This window comes from Rattus norvegicus, chromosome 18 (genome assembly GCF_021556685.1).
Source record: "Rattus norvegicus strain SHRSP/BbbUtx chromosome 18, alternate assembly SHRSP_T2T, whole genome shotgun sequence".
NCBI lineage: Eukaryota > Metazoa > Chordata > Mammalia > Rodentia > Muridae > Rattus > Rattus norvegicus.
The window spans coordinates 59,070,487-59,090,182 of record NC_141551.1 but is presented as its reverse complement, the minus strand read 5'-3'; the positions used below and the strand labels follow the sequence as shown (position 1 = coordinate 59,090,182).

The 19,696-nt window shown below is 42.6% G+C and overlaps 1 non-coding gene across 1 annotated transcript; it reads right to left on the bottom strand.

The window, feature by feature from the left end:
* Positions 1 to 1,459: 1,459 nt before the first annotated feature.
* LOC147999839 (U6 spliceosomal RNA) lies at positions 1,460 to 1,566 on the bottom strand. The gene has a single exon (XR_015643229.1). It is a non-coding gene; the product is annotated as a U6 spliceosomal RNA (small nuclear RNA).
* Between the last annotated feature and the right edge of the window lie 18,130 nt (positions 1,567 to 19,696).

Below are 19,696 nucleotides of genomic sequence, written 5' to 3'. Positions count from 1 at the left end.
GTGATGTAAAGCAAACAAGCAAACAAACAAACAAATAAGTAAATAAATAAAATAAAGTTCATTCCAGCCTCCCTTTTCTTCTCCCCATAACCTGTAACACAGGGGCACCATTATAATTTAAATTCCAGAATGCCATTCATATAACGGGAACATGAATTATGTTCCACTTTATGGTGGTCCTGTTTGGCAAGTTCTGGAGCCTTTAGAAAGGGGTTCTCATTGGACAAAATGGGTTGCTGGGCTGTATCTTATGGATCAAGTATGGTTCAGGTTCTAGCCCAGACTCTGTGTTCTCACTTGCCACTGAGATGTGAACAAACCTATCCCCAAGACAGGTGCTCATGAACAGGGGGTGTCCTCCCCATGAACAGGGGGTGTCCTCCCCAAGAACAGGTGCTATCCTCCCCAAGAACAGGTGCTATCCTCTCCAATAACAACTGCTGTCCTCCTCATGAAACAGGAGCTGTTGTCCCCATGAACAGGAGTTGTTGTCCCCATGAACAGGCACTGTTATCCCCATGAACAGGAGCTGTTGTCCCCATGAACAGGGGGTGTCCTTTCCAGAGTGATCAGTGCCTTCTCAACCATGGATATGTGACCTGAAAGGAATCTTTGCCCTAAATCTTCCATCAGGTATTTTGTCCCAGCAACAAGAACACCAAGTCTCCAGTGGCTCTCACTTTTGTCTTAGTCTGTATTGTCTACAAGAGATTGAGTCACGTTCTCTGATGAGACCATTACAAACCGTTTAATTGTATAATTTACTTTTCTTTCTTTTGTAAAAGTAATATTTTAAATTTATTCTTTGATAAGTTTATATATGTGATTGTTTCCATCTCCCATCTCCCCAGTTCGACTCTTCCCTGACCTCCCAACATGCACATTCCCAACTTTATATCTACGTTTTAAAAAATCCCACTGAGTCTGATTAACGATGCACACATATGCGTGGATATGAAGTCATCCATTGGAGCATGGGGAAAGCATCAGTAGCTGCAACCCCCACAGAACTGTCTCTCTTCCAACAGCCATCATGCCAGTAGCATCCCAGTAAAGGATCAGTCTCATGAATCTCTCCCCGCTTCATGCTAGTATCTTGAGTGGCTTCACCTTGTGTGGTTAACCACAGCTTCTGAGTTATGAATGTGGTGCCCATGCCACTTCCAGAAGGCAGAACTTCCTACCGCTTCTCCTCACCCCTCCAACTCTTGGATTCTTTCCACCCCTCTTCCTCTGCACACCCCGGAGCCTTGCAGGGAGGGGTTGACATGGATATCCCATCCAGGGATGAGTCCTCGTGGTCACATGTTCTCAGTTCCAATCATGAGATTGACCCATCGTAAATAAACGCTACTCCAAGCAAGAACAAGGCAGATCTATGGGTATAAGCATTAATATTCATCAGGCAGCTTGACAATGTGTCTGTTTAGCGAGGTAACAATGGGTTTTCCTCTCAGCCCTAGGTTTCGAATGCTCCAGGAAATTTTGTGTTGTTCTTGCACTGTGGCCATGTTAATACTCCCTGCCTCCTTCCAACTTTAGGATATGTGCTGCTGAAGCAAGCACCCCTTATTTTCCTCACTGTAGCCCCTTTAAAGAACCCTGATTTGGGTGTGAGGCGATGGTTCAGTGTGCAAAACACTTGTGAGGCAAGCCTGAAGACCAGCATGTGAATTCACAGAACTTGTGTAAAGGTTAAGTGGGAATGACAGTCTGCCTGTAGCCCCAGAGTGTGGGAACAGGAACAGCTTGATGAACTAAGAAAGGCCAGGAGAGGACAGAACACTGAGTTGAAGATTAGCTGGGGGAACTGGAACAATCAACAATGACAACATAAGATATCAATGGTGATTCCCAGATATATTTAGAGCTCTGAGGAAAACAATTCTATGGATAATAGAAGGAGAAGAATCTAGTTCTAAAGGTATAAAAACCATGCGCAGGATGCTCTTTTTGATGTATTTGCAGAATTACATGATAAAAATAAATTAGATTATCATTGTATTAATTTCTTCTCACCTGGCTATTTACTCAAAGTTACTTAAAATGCTGTCTCTGTTTAGTGCTTTCACAAAGGATGTGTGCTTACCATTTTGCTCCAGTTCCAGGGCTGTTGTTTGCCATAATTCCTCCCTGCCATGACAGACTCTTATTTCTCTGGAACTATTAGCTCAAATAAATTCTTCTTTAGAAAGAAAGAAGGAAGGAAAGAAAGAAAGACAGGTATTGGTAGCTATTCAGAGGAAGACTGGTAGGGTTCCCAGGCCACGTGAAGGAGATAAGAACAGTGGGTAGCCATTGAAGGGCACATGGTAATAAAACCAAGTACCCACAGGTAGAAGCATTCTTTGTGGCTTTCTTCATTTGATATTTGTAACAGGGTGGGAGGGATGGCCTCTGTTCATTGTTGTACTTTTGGTTTGGGTATAAACTGCCTCAACACATACAGGTCCAGAGGTTTCCCAGTACACAGTGAAGGGAAAACTAATTCAATAAACAAGCAGTTGAGAGTTAGCCAACCACAAGAGGCAACTTTTCAAGCCGTGTTTGAATAAAACAGATATGTACAGACTATAACCAATCAGGCAGTCTCTCTCCTCAATTTCCTGCTGGCTTCTTCCTTTTCTCTGGTTGTAAATATAATCTGCTTCTGTGGTGAGTAGAAAGCTCTGAAAGGCTTAGGGTCCAAGCAGCTGCCCAACTAACTAAGATCACAAATAGTATCATTTAAGACTGGTTCTCAACGCCTTTGGGAGTTAGCCCTTCCACAGGAGTCACCCCTTCCTCAGGGGTCACCCAAGACCATCAGAAAACCCAGATATTTTATAACAGTAGCAAAGTTACAGTTATGAATAGCAATGAAATGATTTTATGGTGGGGGGGGTCACCACAACAGGAGGATTATTAAAGAGTCGCAACATTAGGAAGGTTGAGAACTACTGACTTAAGAGTAATAGTAAGACTAGAATAATTGCTACTTTTTCTTGTGGTGGCCTCTAAAATCTACCACATAGCTAGCACCCCCAGTTTAGACACCAAATATTGTTAACAGAATTCTGAAAGGGGCTTGAGAGATGGCTCAGCAGTTAAGAGTTCCTGCTGCTCTATAAAGGACCCAGGTTTGGTTCCCAGTATGCACATGGCAACTTACTGCCACCAGTAACTCCAGGCTAGGGGGACAGTGTACCTTTTACTGGTCTTTGAAGGCACCAGAAACACACAAAGTGCACTTAGATATATTCAGGCAAAGCACTCCTGTAGCAGTAGGGTTGCTTCCCTTACAGATCTGGGGGAACAAATGGGAGCTCTAGGACCAATAGAATGTTCTGAGGTAGCAGGTGCAGAACCAGGACCAAGAGAGAAGGGAGACCATGGGGCTCTGCTATACTGGTCCCCATGATGGTTATTGAAAAATAAATCTAAAAGAAAAAATTAAAAAAATAAGAAAGAAGCACTTAAAATACATACATTAAGAAGTGTGCTTAACCCGGAAATCTTAGCAGTATAGTTGTCTAAACAAGACTTGCACAGTGACAACAGTGGCCATCTCATCCAAATGACGGGGAAAAATTTCACAAGAATCCCACCCCTAGAGGAAGTGCTATAGGTAGTTAGCGACTCCTCAGAAAGGGAAAACCAGTCCTTCTCCTCTGTGCTGGAGGCCCACAGAAAATGGAGGAGAGAAAGAGACTGCTCGATTGGTTACAGTGTGTGTGCATATCCGTTTTACTCAAACCTGACTTGAAGCTGGCCCTTATGCTTGGCTCTCTGACTGGTTATCCGATCCCAAGTGGTCACCCCTAGTCACATATACATATGAGCAACACTGAATGCATTTAGAAGGTTGTACACACACACACACACACACACACACACACACACATACACAAACATACACACACATTCACACACACACATACACATACACAAACACACACACGTATAGATAACAAAGAAAAAGAGGTCATGAATTTAAGAAGCAGTGAAGTAGTTGGGGAAAGAAGAAAGTGTGGAAATGATGTAAATACAATACAAATATATGTAACTCTAAAACCAGCTAAGACGAATGCAAGCCAAGAAGTGGGCTTAAACAACTAAAGTAAGAATAAACTGATTTTTACCTATCAATAGACTCTTCATAAAGGTATTCCCACTCTCTGTGTGTCTGTAGAACAAATAATGCCCTTGAGCCCAATGATTAGTAACATGACAGAGGCAGTCCTGCTGAAGATGTAGTCATAGAGTATATTTTCTTTCAGAATTTCAAACTAGCATAGCCCTTGAAATGTTTTCTCAGAAATCCCAAGCCTGGACGGGAACTCTCACTCCCTTAGCTGAGCTGAATGTGGTCTCACCGCGACTGCGATAGTGTTGAAGACTATGGTGGTATAGATGCAGGTATTCGAAGGGTAGGTGGAGGTTGGGTCTGCCGATGGCCGTAGCTAACACGCTGACAAAAGCATTTGTCATGGACTGGCTGTGGAAAGAAAGCAGTCTGTGCTGAGTCTGTCCACAGTTGATTGACGTTAGCCGGGAAGTGTTCTCTTTAAGTCTCCAGACAGTCATCAGAAAGCCATTACAGGCTTCAGATATATTAATTTATTTTAGAGCTACTTTGAGTGATGTTCCCAGTTCGGTTGGCCTAAGCTTTTTGGGTACTTTCTCTGAAATTGTTTCAGTCTACTTAGGATGACTGCAAGTATCTTGGCAGAGTTCAACATTGTGGTTTATTTCTCTCTTGTTCTTCCTGGGGTAGCAAGGGTGAATCTTCGAGGGTTAGGGCTTGCTTCTCTGGTGGTTTCCAGGGACAGGGAATGGCTCCTGGTTTTGATTCTAGGAATGCATTGTGTGTTCTTGTACGGAGACTGATATGAGGGGGGAGATAATAGATGAGTCAGCTACCACCAGAGTCTCCCAACAAAGCCAGCAGAGCCCATGGTGGGTTTTGACGGTGGCCTGTCTACTGACTCTCATTCCCGGGGCACAGATCGGAAAGTGCTTGCTTTGTCCATTCAGGAGTGGTATGTGCTATTGTCCCCATATGTCTCACCTTGATCTTCCTATATTAAAACCCAGATCTGGCAACATCTGCTCCCATCTCTTTGCTGGTCCATGGAGTCAAATGGCAAAGGCTCTGCTTGCCACAGACTTAAAGAATGTGGCCTTGGGTCTCTGGATGAGAGTTGGTGTATAGGCAACTTAGCTGTTTCCATGCTGAGCAACTGTAACTTTAAGTTCATCGTCACCCACTCCCACAGTTCCCCGGGACCCCAGCTAACAAGTGAGTGGACGATGAGCGTATTCTTGCTACCTTGATTGGCACACCCAGCAAGTCCATTCTTCTAGCAATGATTTCTTTGCCAGTGAGTGATGTGCGGATCAATCCCTGTCCAAAGGCCACCCCCACAGGAAAATAAATGGAGTCCACACAGGTCAAATAACTCTGGAGTTATGTGTCAACAAAATGAACTCTGGGGAAGTTTCCTTTCTGCCACAGATGTGTGCTTGATGCCGTCCGTGGCCCAGCCTGCTGTGCTCACAGTGTGGTCGCTGCAAACTGGAGCAGCCTTTCTTAGTTCAGTTCCACCACTCATCTGTGCCCGGTCACCACAAATGCTCTTACCTCAAGAGTTTCATAGATAGAAGGTTGAGGTCTATGTGAATTAAAGTTGAGCTCAAGAAGAGGAACACACAGTAGTAGGTTCAGCTCTAAAATAAAAAGAATCTGGGTTGACTTAACATAGCATTGTCATATCATAAGGAACCGATCTCTGGTCTTTTTACATCGCTTTTTTTTAAAAAAAAAATCAGGATTTCAGGGTCATGTTGAATGAACTTCGGGTAAAAATGCACACTTAGCATTGTGTCTTTTTGACTTTTCATGTCTTTCTCATTGGCTGGGCAAACAAAAATGTATTCATTACTTGCTCTGATGAAGTCTTCCATGGACTCCAGTGTCTGTGTATTTAAAGTATGTACTGGCTAGGGTTTTGTTGTTGTCGCTGTTGTTTTTGTTTTGTTTTTATCAACTTGACACAAGCTAGAGTCAAGGATTAAGGAGGGAGCCTTGATTGAGAAAATGCCCCCATAAGATTGGGCTGTGGGCAAGTCTGTAGGGCATTTTCGTTTAGTGATTGATGTGGGAGCCTTACTGGGTGGTGCCATCTCTGGGCTGGCAGTTTTGGGTTCTGTAAGAAAGCAGACAGAACAAGCCATGAGGAGCAAGCCAGTAAGCAGTACTCTTCCATGGCCTCTGCATCAGTTCCTGCCTCTGAGTTCCTGTTCTGCTCAAGTTCCTGTCCTGACTTCCTTCAATAAACAGGGATGTTTATGTTGCTTTGATCATGGTGTCTCTTTACAGTAATCGAACAGTGACTAAGTCACTTATACACTTATTTATTTATTTATGTATTTATGTATGTATGTATGTATTTATTTATTTATTTATTTTGGCGATGAGGACCAAATCCAGGGCCTTGTGCTTGCTAGGCAAACGCTCTATTGCTGAGCAAAAACCCAAACCCCTTCACCTTTTAATTTTTATTTTAACACCTTTTAAGTTTTGCCAACCATTAAAATCTATATGTTCTGGAGGAAGAAGATGTTAGTCCCAAACACTCAAGACATTTCAGCTGTGCTTTTCGAAAGTTTCAGCATGCAAAATAGTTTTTTTTTTTAGTCCAGGGTTCTGAAAGCAGCCTCTGCTGGATTATATTCTCCTTGAAGAAGAAAGACGGGGGCATCAGCTTCCATTCTCTCATACTGCTTAAAGTATACTCAATGTAAAAAAACAGCCACACGAATGTTTCTTTTATGATGCTCAGATAACGGGACTCATAAAACTTAAATTGCTTGTGATGAGCCTTCTTCGCCACTTTTGTATCCACTCATAGCTTGTGAAAGTCATCTCGGGGCTTATTCCTTATCATTTAGACATTTATTATTTAGAGAAACAAAATTGCCTGAGACAACCAGATATCTCTTCCTTTAAGAGATTTCCTCACTAACTTACTGGGAAGGGCTCAAGATGGCTTTCCACTCTGAATGGGTCTACAGGCAAATTGGTCAGTAGTTATCCTCCCAGGGTGAAGGTCCTCTAAATGTGTTAGTATTGATAGCTGAGTAAGACCACTGAGAGAGATGTTTCTCCCCACACTATTACAAACACTTCTCATTTGTTTCCGCTCTCTTAGTGGTCATAAAAGATCCTCTCTAAATCATGAGTCCATCTCGATAATTCTACATATCTAAAGTCATCACCGATATGTAGCTTAGCTCCTCAAGGCCCTTGGAATTCAGTACTATTGAACAGCTGACTGGATGAGCTGTCCTTCCATGAACGTGAGCATTCTTGTACTTCATGAACGACTTGCAGTGATTGTGCAAGACCATTTTGGTCTTCTGGATTTCTAAATATTTTGAATTTGAGAGTCAGTCAGGATAAGGCATCCTTGAGGCAAATAATCTTTTGTCATATTTTTCCAACATTGATATCTGGATTCCTGGTAACCAGAACAATTCTCATACAGACAAGAACAGCTGCTGGATGTGATAGCTCCAAGGGGTGTTTGCTGTGATTTCTCCAAACTTGGTCTTGAGGTCTGTCTGCAGAATATCTAGCCACAGTAACTACTTTCTAGAAAAGTCTGTTAAAGAGTGGATCAGGCTCAGGTGTGTGTGTGTATGTGTTTGTGTCTGTGTGTGTATGTGTGTGTGTGTGTGTGTGTGTGTGTGTGTGTGTGTGTGTGTGTGATGTGAGAGACAGAGAGGAGACAATAAAAAGTCAGTAGCAGAAGGGTTGCTTCCCTTACAGATCTGGGGGAACAAATGGGAGCTCTAGGACCAATAGAATGTTCTGAGGTAGCAGGTGCAGAACCAGGACCAAGAGAGAAGGGAGACCATGGGGCTCTGCTATACTGGTCCCCATGATCATTGTTCTGACTTTTCCATGGACATGGAAGATTGGCTAGCCTAAGGAAGATGAATGAGAAGTGGAGACCACTCTCATCTGATTCTAATATTGACATTAGACTTTGCTATAGTGGAAGCTGTGGGATTTGCTGGGTTTTTGTATAACTGGGATGAGGGATATTCAGGCTGTATTATAAGTCACATTATGAGAGGTGGGAGAAGTTGTCATTAGTCTGGAAGTGATGGGATAGTAACTGGCTTTCAAGTGACTGGTGTCAGACTTGCAATGGATGATGACGTAATGTAAAACTTCGAGAACTCAGTGTGTTGCTAAAATTCGCTAGAAAAGGTGTTATCTCAAATCAAGTCAAGTTACACAGAGAGAAGTAGGACATAGGAACAAGGGCCAGTGGAACCTAGAACTTAGAAATATGCTCATGATCCAAGCTTGTCAGGTGCTGCCACACATGTGATTTCATTTGATTGCCACAAAACTTTTTAAAGGCAGACGTCTCCCTGGTTCTACTCCTGGGCTTGCTACAAGTTGGGATAAACCTGTTTTGGAGTTCTTAGCTTGTAAATGACACCATACCAGAGATGGCTTCCACTAAAATCCTTGATTTCTAACAAGAGGGGAGATGGTGAGATACATGTAAGCAAAGAGCTAGAGAAAAGAGAGAAAGGCAGAATGATGTCCCGAGCGAAGGGTAATATAACTGTGACAAGGTGGGGAGCAGGAGCAAGAATGTAGCAGGTGCCACCAGTCACATAGCATGTGTGGTCTCTCAGAGGACGAGCCTTCTCATCTTTTAAAGCCACTGTAAAAGCAATGGAGTGTTACTGGATATGACCTGGAAAGCATTGAGTCTGTCTTGAAATGTCAAAATCGAGACTTCGAGGAGGGGGTCTTTATTTGCAGTGGATGTTTTCACTTAAAAGTAAAATGTCGGGGTTGGGGATTTAGCTCAGTGGTAGAGCGCTCGCTTAGCAAGTGCAACGCCCTGGGTTCGGTCCCCAGCTCCGAAAAAAAGAAAAAAGAAAAAAAAAAGTAAAATGTCTATGGTGCCTCACTCGTGTACAGCTTCCTGTGATTACAACACGATCAATCACAATCAGGAGAAAGTTATTTAAAGATGCCTCCTCCTTTTGAGGAGCCAACCTAGTTAGACTTCGAGTCTCCATGTCTGCCCTAAAGCTGAGGGAGCTATCCATTGCTGTAGATTTTAATGGGTGGTGGCCGCTGGGCAGCTACTGGGTTAGCGCCCAGCTGATCCATCTCTGTTGTCTCTGTGGCTGCCAGGGTAGTAGGCTCTCTGGAGGCCTGGGAGGCCTTGATGGTTAATGTGCAGTTTGTAAATGCACTAGCATCCACCGACATCGAACCGAGATGTATTATTCATGCTGGATCGGGAACAATAGTGAGGCTTTTGTGGTTTATGCAGTCAACTCTGTTTTCACATAAGAGTGGGACATAGTAAATACAAACTGACGATACAGGCGATAATTATCATAAAAACCACAGCATAGGCAGGCTGACGAGGGAGGCCTGGGGCTACTTTGCAGTTAATTGGATGGGAAATGTTTCCCTGTAAGTAGTTTCTTGCCTAGGTAAATAGGTATCCACAAGCACTAGTCACAAAGAACTCTGCCTGCTGTCATCTAGAAAAGGCAATTTGTTGTTCAGCTATAATTTGTCCTATAACCTGTTTAATGGTTACTATTTTGGGCACACAAGTTGTGTTTTTATTTTTAATAATATGATTAGAACATTATACATCAAAACAAAATTATTCCAGAACTTTTAGCAATAGAAAGAAACTTTGGGTTTTTTTTTGCTTTTTCTCTTTTCTTTCTCATTCTACCTTTTCCTATTTGCTTCCCTTCTTATTTTTCATTTCTCATTCTACCTTTTTCTATTTACTTCTCTTCTCATTTTTCATTATTATAAATCTCAGACTCTTTCAACATCAACATATTTTGCTATTTTGGAATGAATTGTTAAAAAAAACTCAGTGTGTATGTATATAGATAATAACCTTTTTATAATTTTGGGATTAAAAAATATTGAATTAAGATCAGTTAACAAATTTACCATTATTTAGTAAAATTAATATGTAAAGTGCAAGGCAGAAGATAAACAGCTAATAGCCTTCTATGATGGACTGATTCAAAGAAACTTGTTTTATGCAGACAATATTTTTTTGGTTGGCTTCTTGCTCTCTTAACAGATCTGGATGGGGTAAAAAAACTGTATGGTTTCAGCAAATAAAAATTATCCAGGCTCAAAGAGAGATGGCTCGAACTGGCAAGCTATAGTTAGTTCACTGGTCCTTGATGCTTGAGCTATGAGGGTGCTCGCTGCTCCCTGTGTGTCCAGTTAAAGGAGATGTTTTCCCAAGTCATAACCGTTCAGATGCAGCTCTGCCAATGCTTAGCTGGGTGTGGGGGATCAGGGTTGGGGTGGGCAGGGCTTAATGGCAAGCACTGGGGAGGGGAGAGGCTGAGGGAAAAGTACAGTCCATTCCTGGTGGGAAGCTCTCCTTAGTGCAAATGCACCACTCCCTGCAAGCTTCTTACTCACTTACTGCAGAAGAACATCTCCCTGAGAAGCCCCTGCAAGAATGCTTAAGGTCAAGACGGAGCAAGCTGTGTGGAAATTCCCATGTGATTGTTTGTCTCTGGGTAATAGCACCTTTTGGTTGTGTCTCTAAGAAGCACAGTACCATGGATGTGGTATTTATGTGTTATTTCCCCCCGCTCATATAATGCTCTGTCATCTTTAGAGGAACAAAACCACATATAGACATTCAAAAGTTCCCCTTCATCACACTGTATTAACTTACAAATGGGGAAAAGAGGAAGTGTTCTTAAAATGGAAGGGGTGGGTAGGTGGAATATATATTTGGAACAAAATCCAGCATATTTTATATTCAGATACAATGTCTCAAAGGAAAACACAGCCTGAAATAGTGTTGTTTATTACTTACTTTTGCTTATTTATCTATTAGAAAAACCTTTTATAAGACTTTTTTGGATTTTAAATATATTTATTTTATTTTATGTGGATGACTATTTTGTCCGCCTCTCTCTCTCTCTCTCTCTCTCTCTCTCTCTCTCTCTCTCTCTCTGTGTGTGTGTGTGTGTGTGTGTGTGTGTACCACGTGCATGCCTAGTGCCTGAGGAAGTCAGAAGAGGGCATCAGATCCCTCGTAACTGCAGTAACTAGGTTTATGAATGGAGCCACCATGTGAGTGTTGGAACCGAGTCCAGGTCTTCTGCAAGAGCAACAAGTGCTCTTAACCACCGAGTCATCTCTTTAGCCCCCCCTTTCACTCAGTTTTAAATTATGTATTGCTTTTAATTCCATAAAAAGAGAAGGTGTGCAAAAATCTGGGCAATTTTTCCACAAATAGCACAAGCTACACTTTTCAAACAGCAAGTCAGAGAACTGCTATGAACTAGCTCTTACTCATCCAGTTAGCTTTTTACGTTTGTCCTTTTTTAATATAGCTATCTTTCATAGCTGAAAAATAATTAAATATTGGTAGGTTTGGGGGACGACATTTAGTGATATATCTTTTACTCTGTAAAGCATTTGTCTTGCTCTTACCCAAGGCCTAGAAAGCCCAAATCAACATCTTCATCCTGGAGAGCAAGTGTTCTCATTCTTGTGGGACAAGCTGTTATTCTGCACACAGCCAGTTCTGCTATGGATGGAGCAGGACCCAAGGGTCTCAGGTGACTTGGGTGTCTGGGTGATTCTCCTTTGTGGCTGTGCACACCTTTCATGTTCATTTGAGTTAGGTGTAATTCAGGGAACATTATCTCCCCACCACACTGCAAAGTTGAAACCCTGACCATGGGTGTGACAGCATTTTGGGGTGAGGCACTTGGGAGGTGATTAGGAAGGTTAATGAGCAGTATTAATGTGTCTGTGAGGTAGGGCACCTGGTAGGATTGATGCTCTTCCAAGTAGAGACATGACTTGTCCTCACTCTTTTTCTCCTTTCTGGTATGCAAAGAGCACATCACACCCAACAAGATGGTGACCTCTTTCCACTAGAGAGAGACATCCTTTACCAGAAAACATCCATACCGGCACCTTAACCTCACAGAGGTAGCATCTACACTGTGAGGTAATAAAAATCTATTCTTTAATCCATCTTTTCTTGGTTATTTTGATACGATCCACTAAGCAGGCTTAGTACAGAACACAAAGAACAGACTGAATTAAATAAAAGATAGCCTCTTGTTGTTTATAACAGGTTGAATAATGGCTACTCAAAGATTTCAGGTCCCTAATTCTGGAACATGTAAATGCCAGCTACCCTATATGGAAAAGATTCAATTATGGATTGTGACATGGGGCCACAAGCCTTGATTATCACTGGAGGAGAAAATGACCTTTTCAGTCACCAAAGAAGCTTCAAAACTTCAGCAACGGTCAAGTAACCCGTGTTTTCCAAAGAGGCAGAAGGAGGACCCACGACCGCAGAAGAGGAGGAGGTATATGAGCACGGAGAGATTGGGGTGGTGTGACCATAAGCTAAGGAATGCACTAGCCAACAGGATTGAGAAGAGGGACAGGTTGTACTTTAGAGTCTCCAGACGAAGCTTAGGAGGACACCTCTCCCTTGTATTTCTGGCTTGAGACTATGATGTAATGCATGTCTGTTACTTTAAGGTTTTTTTTTATATTGGATATATTTCTTTATTTACATTTCAAGTATTATTCCCTTTCCCTGTTTCCTGTCCTTAAGCCCCCGTCCCCTTCCCTTCCCTCATAAGGGTGTTACGCCCCATCCACCCCCTTATTTCTTCCCCCCAAAATTCCCCTGCACTATGTGTCCATCCTTAGCAGGGCCAAGGGCTTCCCCTTCCACTGGTGCTCTTACTAGGCTATTCTCTGCTACATATGCAGTTGGAGCCCTGGGTCAGTCCATGTATAGTCTTTGGGTAGTGGTTTAGTCCCTGGAAGCTCTGGTTGGTTGGTATTGTTGTTCTTATGGGGTTGCAAGCCCCTTAAGCTCTTTCAGTACTTCCTCTAATTCCCCCAAAGGGGTTCCCTTCTCAGTTCAGTGATTTGCTGCTAGCGTTCACCTCTGTGTTTGACATGCTCTGGTTGTGTCTCTCAGGAGAGATCTACATCCGGTTCCTGTCATCATATGCTTCTTAGCTTCATCCATCTTATCTAGTTTTGGTGGCTGTTTATGTATGGGCCTCATGTGGGGCAGGCTCTGAACGGCCGTTCCTTCAGTCTCTGTTCTAAACTTTGTTTCCATATCCCATCCTACGAATATTTTTATTCCCCCTTTTAAGAAGGAGTGGAAGCATCCGTATTTTGGTCATCCTTCTTCTCGAGCTTCATGTGGTTTGTGGATTGCATCTTGGGTAATTCGAGCTTTTGGGCTAATGTCCACTTATCAATGAGTGCATACCATGTATGTTTTTCTGTGATTGGGTTACATCGCTCAGGATGATATTTTCTAGTTCATTCCATTTGCCTATGAATTTCATGAAGTCATTGTTTTTGATAGCTGAGTAGAACTCCATTGTGTAGATGTACCACATTTTCTGAATCCAGTCCTCTGTTGAAGGGCATCTGGGTTCTTTTCAGCTTCTGGTTATTATATATAAGGCTGCTATGAACATAGTGGAGCATGTTTCTTTGTTGTATTTTGGAGCATCTTTTGGGTATATGCCCAGGAGAGGTATATCTGGGTCCTCAGGTAGAGGAATGTCCAGTTTTCTGAGGAACCTCCAGACTGATTTCTAGAGTGGTTGTACCAGTTTGCAATCCCACCAACAATGGAGGAATGTTCCTCCTGTCACCTGAGTTTTTTATCTTAGCCATTCTGACTGGTGTGAGGTAGAATCTCAGGGTTGTTTTGATTTGCATTTCCCCGATGACTAAAGATGTTGAACATTTCTTTAGGTACTTCTCAGCCATTCGATATTCCTCAGCTGAGAATTCTTTGTTTAGCTCTATACCCCATTTTTAATAGGGTTATTTGTTTCCCTGCGGTCTAACTTCTTGAGTTCTTTGTATATTTTGGATATAAGGCCTCTATCTGTTGTAGGATTGGTAAAGATCTTTTCCCAATCTGTTGGTTGCCATTTTGTCCTAAAGAAAGTGTCCTTTGCCTTACAGAAGCTTTGCAGTTTTATGAGATTCCATTTGCCGATTCTTGATCTTAGAGCGTAAGCCATGGATGTATTGTTCAGGAAACTTTCCCCAGTGCTCATGTGTTCGAGACTCCTCCCCACTTTTTCTTCTATTAGTGTGAGTGTATCTGGTTTGATATGGAGGTCCTTGATCCACTTGGACTTAAGCTTTGTGCAGGGTGATAAGAATGGATCGATTTGCATTCTTTTACATGCTGACCTCCAGTTGAACCAGCACCATTTGTTGAAAATGCTATCTTTTTTCCATTGGATGGTTTTAGCTCCTTTGTCAAAAATCAAGTGACCATTGGTGTGTGGGTTCATTTCTGGGTCTTCAATTCTGTTCCACTGATCTTTAACTGTGTTATCTGTTGTCTGCCATTGGAAACTGTTCTTAGGGGTTTGTTGTCCTAGCTCTGCTGTTGTTAGCCACCTCTGACCTGACAACCCTGACTTACATATTGGTGTCTTTGTAGCTGCAGTAATTGGGGTAGGGTGGCTGGGGGCTTAGCTCGACAGTGGTACAAGGACTGGGAAATGCTCTTCTAACCTCTGGGTAGTGGCCCAAGATCAGATGCAAGTACACCTCATAACCTCGGATCCGTTGTTTTCTGGCAATTAGGCCTCATGGTAATTCTCAATGGCAGTTCATTGTGTGGTGCAGGTGGTTGGCAGGAGGTGGGGGCGCTCTTGTTAGAAAGCTGCTCTACAACCATTCCTCACTTTTCTGAAAGCTTTTCAGTTTCAGCATTTCGCACTGCCTCCCTTCAATGGAGAAGAGCTTCTGAGATGAATTCCTAGAGTATGAACCCTTTTAGGAGGCTACCAAACACTCGGAATTGAAAAAAGATCAATGACAGGATCAACATTGTTTTTCCCTCACTAAGATTAGAGGAAGGCTCTTTAGCTGCTAGAAAGAGCACATTCTCCCCCAGGGACCAGGAGGATCCACTCTGTGAACAGGCTTTTACCTGAAAGCCCCAACTTTCTCTAAGATGAACTGTATTAGCTGGAAGTTTAATGTTTTTACTCCAATTTGGGATGTGGCTGAGGCTCCACCCTGTAATGGAAAACACGTGTACAAATCGTTTGCTCCCTCCCACCCCCCTGCTGTGAGCTTCCGCTTTTGAGGTCAACATCGAATGCTTTTCAAATTTCTGTGCCTGTTTATGTTTGCCAAGAGGAAAGAGAGTGTGCCTTGTTCTCTCAGCAGGCAGCTGCTTGTGCATGTTGTGGACATTTGGGCCCGCTGCCCAGCACCCAGATTCTCAGTTACACTGATCAAAACCTAAAATACAAATCCTAACTAATGACATCTGCTCTCTCTTTCTCCTTGGGTCTATCTGGTGGTCATTAATGCCACTAATTCATTGCTTATGGAGAAGCAAAGACAGAAGAAGTTCAGCAAGTCCTGCCTTCCTGTTTCTGTTGAAAACATTCAACAAATAAGTATTTCTCAGAGCAAAGGCCTGAGAAATTATGCCAGGAAGACTCAAGAGATTGCATTAAAAGCGTATCATATGTGAGGATGTCAATGCTATAGGCCGAAGCCTGGCTCTTTGAGGTTCCTTTCCTTTCTCCGTGTGTGGCCTTTGAGAGTATGAACTCGTTGAAGGACCACTCAGGTTTTTAATTTGTTTGTCACCGGAAGCACTCCTATGTTTGCTATATGCTAAATTTAAGTAAAAGCCTCTGAAGGATAGATGCTTGGAGAGAAGATGGTACCTCCCACGTATGTGGACCACTGGCGTCTGTGGAACACGAAGGGCATTGGTTTGGGGTCCCAATGCCTAATACAGTCTGATACTGACTAAAAGAGGGATGGGCAAGTGTCCTGAAGAACTCCTCAGGGTTTTATAACTCAGGGTTCTGTAAGCTCTGCTGGGGAGTCTAGTTATCTTCATAGTCCACTATGTTTGGAGCTCAGTAATTATAGGCTGGGTCATACCATCTGACTGACAAACAGCCATTTTCTCATTGATCTAGCATAGATTTAGTTTTACCTGAACTTGACCATTGCAGGGACTTTTGACTATAGTATAGTCAGTCGTCAGAGGGGTTCAAGATATTTATTTAGTCACCAACACTCTTTGCATAGTTTGGTGCTCTCAGGATGAGATAGACAAGCAACTTGGGTGTGTCTTTAAGACAGGAACGTTGTGGTACTTAGCGTTTCCCACCTGTAGAATAATTCACTCAAGAAGTTCTGAGCCTAGAGCAGGTAATGTTACCAACACAACAGTGCCTCTTAGCCCAGTGACACCAGACAGTGAACTCTAAGGGGGACATCATATCTATCTCACTCTGGTCAACTGCCTATGTAGTCTATGAACGGCTACAAGTTGTGAAACAAGAAGTCACAGTTCCTGGCTAGTGCTATTGAGTCGAGTCTAGAAGGTTAAAATCTCTAGGGATGACAACTGCAATATGCCCTTCTAGGTGGCTGTGAACCTAGTAATCAGAATTAGTGACAACTATATTTTGCCAGAGAAAACTGGGGAATTTTAGCATCCAGTTATTATGTTCTCTCTACCTAAAAAGTTAGGGTAATTTAAATAAATTTCCCCTTTATAGTGTATATATGGGGTCTTATGGTGGGAAGAGTGTGGTATGTAAATTTTCCTGGGAAAATACAAAGACTGAAGAGAGCTTTAGGTAAGATGTGGAAGGTATGAAATAGACATTTAGGGAGAGTGGGAGCAGAGATTTGCCTCAATGAGTTCAGTCTACAAAGGTCAGGAGTGATGATGGCCAATCCAAACTATGGAGTATGTATGCATAGGGGTTTTATAAATGCTCCCAAGGAGAATGTGTAAGGAGAGAGAGAGAGAGAGAGAGAGAGAGAGAGAGAGAGAGAGAGAGAGAGAGAGAGAGAGAGAGAGAGAGGTGTATTTAGGGCTGGGGTACTTAGGGTCTGTAGACATTACACTTTGAAATGGTAGGAGGCAAAATGTAGACTAGAAACTGGCGAAAAGGAGAGGCATAGAAAGGAGTGGTAAGGGGGCTGCTGCAACTTTGATGCCAAGTCCACGTGCTAAGGGCTTGGTACCTTGCATTGCACTGTTGAGAATGGAAGCATTAGGGCCTGTCAGGAGGTCTTTGGGACCTCGGAGTAATGCCCTTAAAGGGGGTGGTGGCATTGTGCCTGTTCTTCCTCTCTTCATCTTGAATATTGACTACAAGGTAAATGCTTTTTCTTATTGCAACATGCTTTCTCACACCCAATCAGGGCCCTAAAAGCAATGGGGTCACAATGGCCTGCCCTTTCCTGTCCTCTGAGGCACAGTAAATCTTTGCTCTGACAAGCCGAACCTCCTAAGTGGTATGGTAGTGTTGGGGTGCTAGCATGGGCTTTACATTGTGTGTTGAGAACAGCAAGATTATCTCATTTACATTAGAAAAGACATTTCCAAGCTTGGCCTACTGTCATTAGACTGAAATTCTAGTCTGGCCTTGTTTCAAAATAAGAAGTAAGACAAAATAAAACAAAACACGAATAGCGACTTAGCTTAGTGGTAAAGTACTTGTCTAGCATGTGTGAGGGCCGAGGTTCAATCTCTATATGGAACAGAAACTAAGGGAGGACATTTGAGCTGTCACATAGGCAACAAGTAAGAGAAGCAAAAGTAGTCCATTTGGGAGGGAGAAGGGAGGATGGGTGGATCTTTGTGTCCTTAAAGGGCTATAATTCAGTACATTGTACCTTGGAATAATGTTGCTACCCACACCTGTCAGAAGGTATAAGAGTCTGGGCTTATTCCTGAGCTGACCACACCTCTAGGTATGCCCAGAGCATGTGTGTAGAGCCTTTAAAAACAGAAGCTTTTCTTTGCTTCGTGGTAGGCGGTTCTTAAGGTATGTCAAGTCACTCCAGTATGCAGAGATGGAGGAAAGTCCTATGAGACCAAGAGGCAAAGTAGAACTGTTTCTCCAGTCTTTATAGCCTTTTATAGTCTTTATGGCCTCACAGCATTTACACTAAAGCATGTAAGAGGTAAAAGTTTGGTCCCTTGTTACTTAGCAAAATTATAGAGTCAGCTATTAAAAAGATGGGTGTTTTAGGATCTAGTTTTCTTCAGAGGAATTGAGTTGTATTACTCTTGGGTTTAAAATAGTATGTAAGTTACTTTGGAGTGGTATTTTAAATCTGAATATTTTTTATGACCATGTAAGTACTAACATTAAATCAGTAATTTCGGTTTTTAAATTTTTCTTGGATATTTTATGTATTTACATTTCAAACGTTATCCCCTTCCCCCCCTTTCCCATTCACTCTCCCCCTGCTTCTATGAGGATGCTCCAACTCCCACCTACCCAGTCCAACCTCAATTCCCTGGCATTACCCTAAATTGGGAAAATGGGCCTTCACAGAATCAAGGGCTTTTCCTCCTATTGATGCTAGATAATGCCATCCTCTGCTACTTATGTGGCTGGAGGCATGTACTCATTGGTTGGTGGTTTAGTCCCTGGGAGCTCTGGTGGGGTCTGGTTGGTTGATATTGTTGTTCTTCCTATGAAGTTGCAAATCCCTTCAGCTCCTTCAGTCTTTTCTCTAACTCCTCCATTGGGGTCCCCTTGTCCAGTCCAATGGTTAGCTGCAAGCATCCTCATCTGTATCAGTAAGGCTCTTGCAGAACATCTCAGGAGACACCCATGTCTAGTTCCTGTCAGCTAGCACTTCTTGGCATCAACAATAGTGACTGGGTTTGGTGGCTGCATATGGGATGGATCCCCGGGTGGGGCAGTCTCTGGATGGCCTTTTCTTCAGTCCCTGCTCCACTCTTTGTCCCTGTATTTCCCTTGTGAGTATTTTGTTCTCCCTTCTAGGAAGGAACGAAGTATCCATTTTGGTCTTCCTTCTTCTTGAGCTTCATATGATCTGTGAATTTTTCTTAGGTATTCCAAGCTTTTGGGCTAATATTCACTTAGTAGTGAGTGCCCATTGTGTGTGTGTGTGTGTGTGTGTGTGTGTGTGTGTGTGTGTGTGTGTGTGTGGGTGTGTGTTTTGATTGGGTTACCTCACTCAGGATGTATTTTCTAGTTCCCTCCATTTGTCTAAGAATTTCATGTAGTCATTGTTTTTAATAGCTGTGTAGTACTCCATTGTGTAGAAGTACCACATTTTCTGTATCCATTCCTCTGTTGAAGGACATCTGGGTTCTTTCCACTTTCTGGTTATTATAAATAAGGCTGCTATGAACATAGTGGAGCATGTGCCCATGTTATATGTTGAAGCATCTTTTGGGTGTATGCCCAGGAGTGGTATAGCTAGGTCCTCAGGTAGTACTATGTCCAATTTTCTGAGAAAGTGCCAGACTGATTTCCAGAGTGGTTGTACCAGCTTGCCATCCCATCAACAAAGGAGTGTTCTGAGTTACTACTGTGTCACATGTGCTGTGCTGAGGGACAAAGAAAAACCTTGATCATTTTGCCATTAAGAACACAAATGAATATCAACAAGCTCCTTGGCCTAGTTGTCTTCCTGAATAAAATGACAAATTGGATGTGGATAAAATATAAGGGTCTTATGAGGTCTCTGTAAGAGGCAATGATCCTCACTTGATAAGAAGAGCACTAGAGACTGAGAGATGTGACCCTGAAGTAATTTTATTTACAGCTT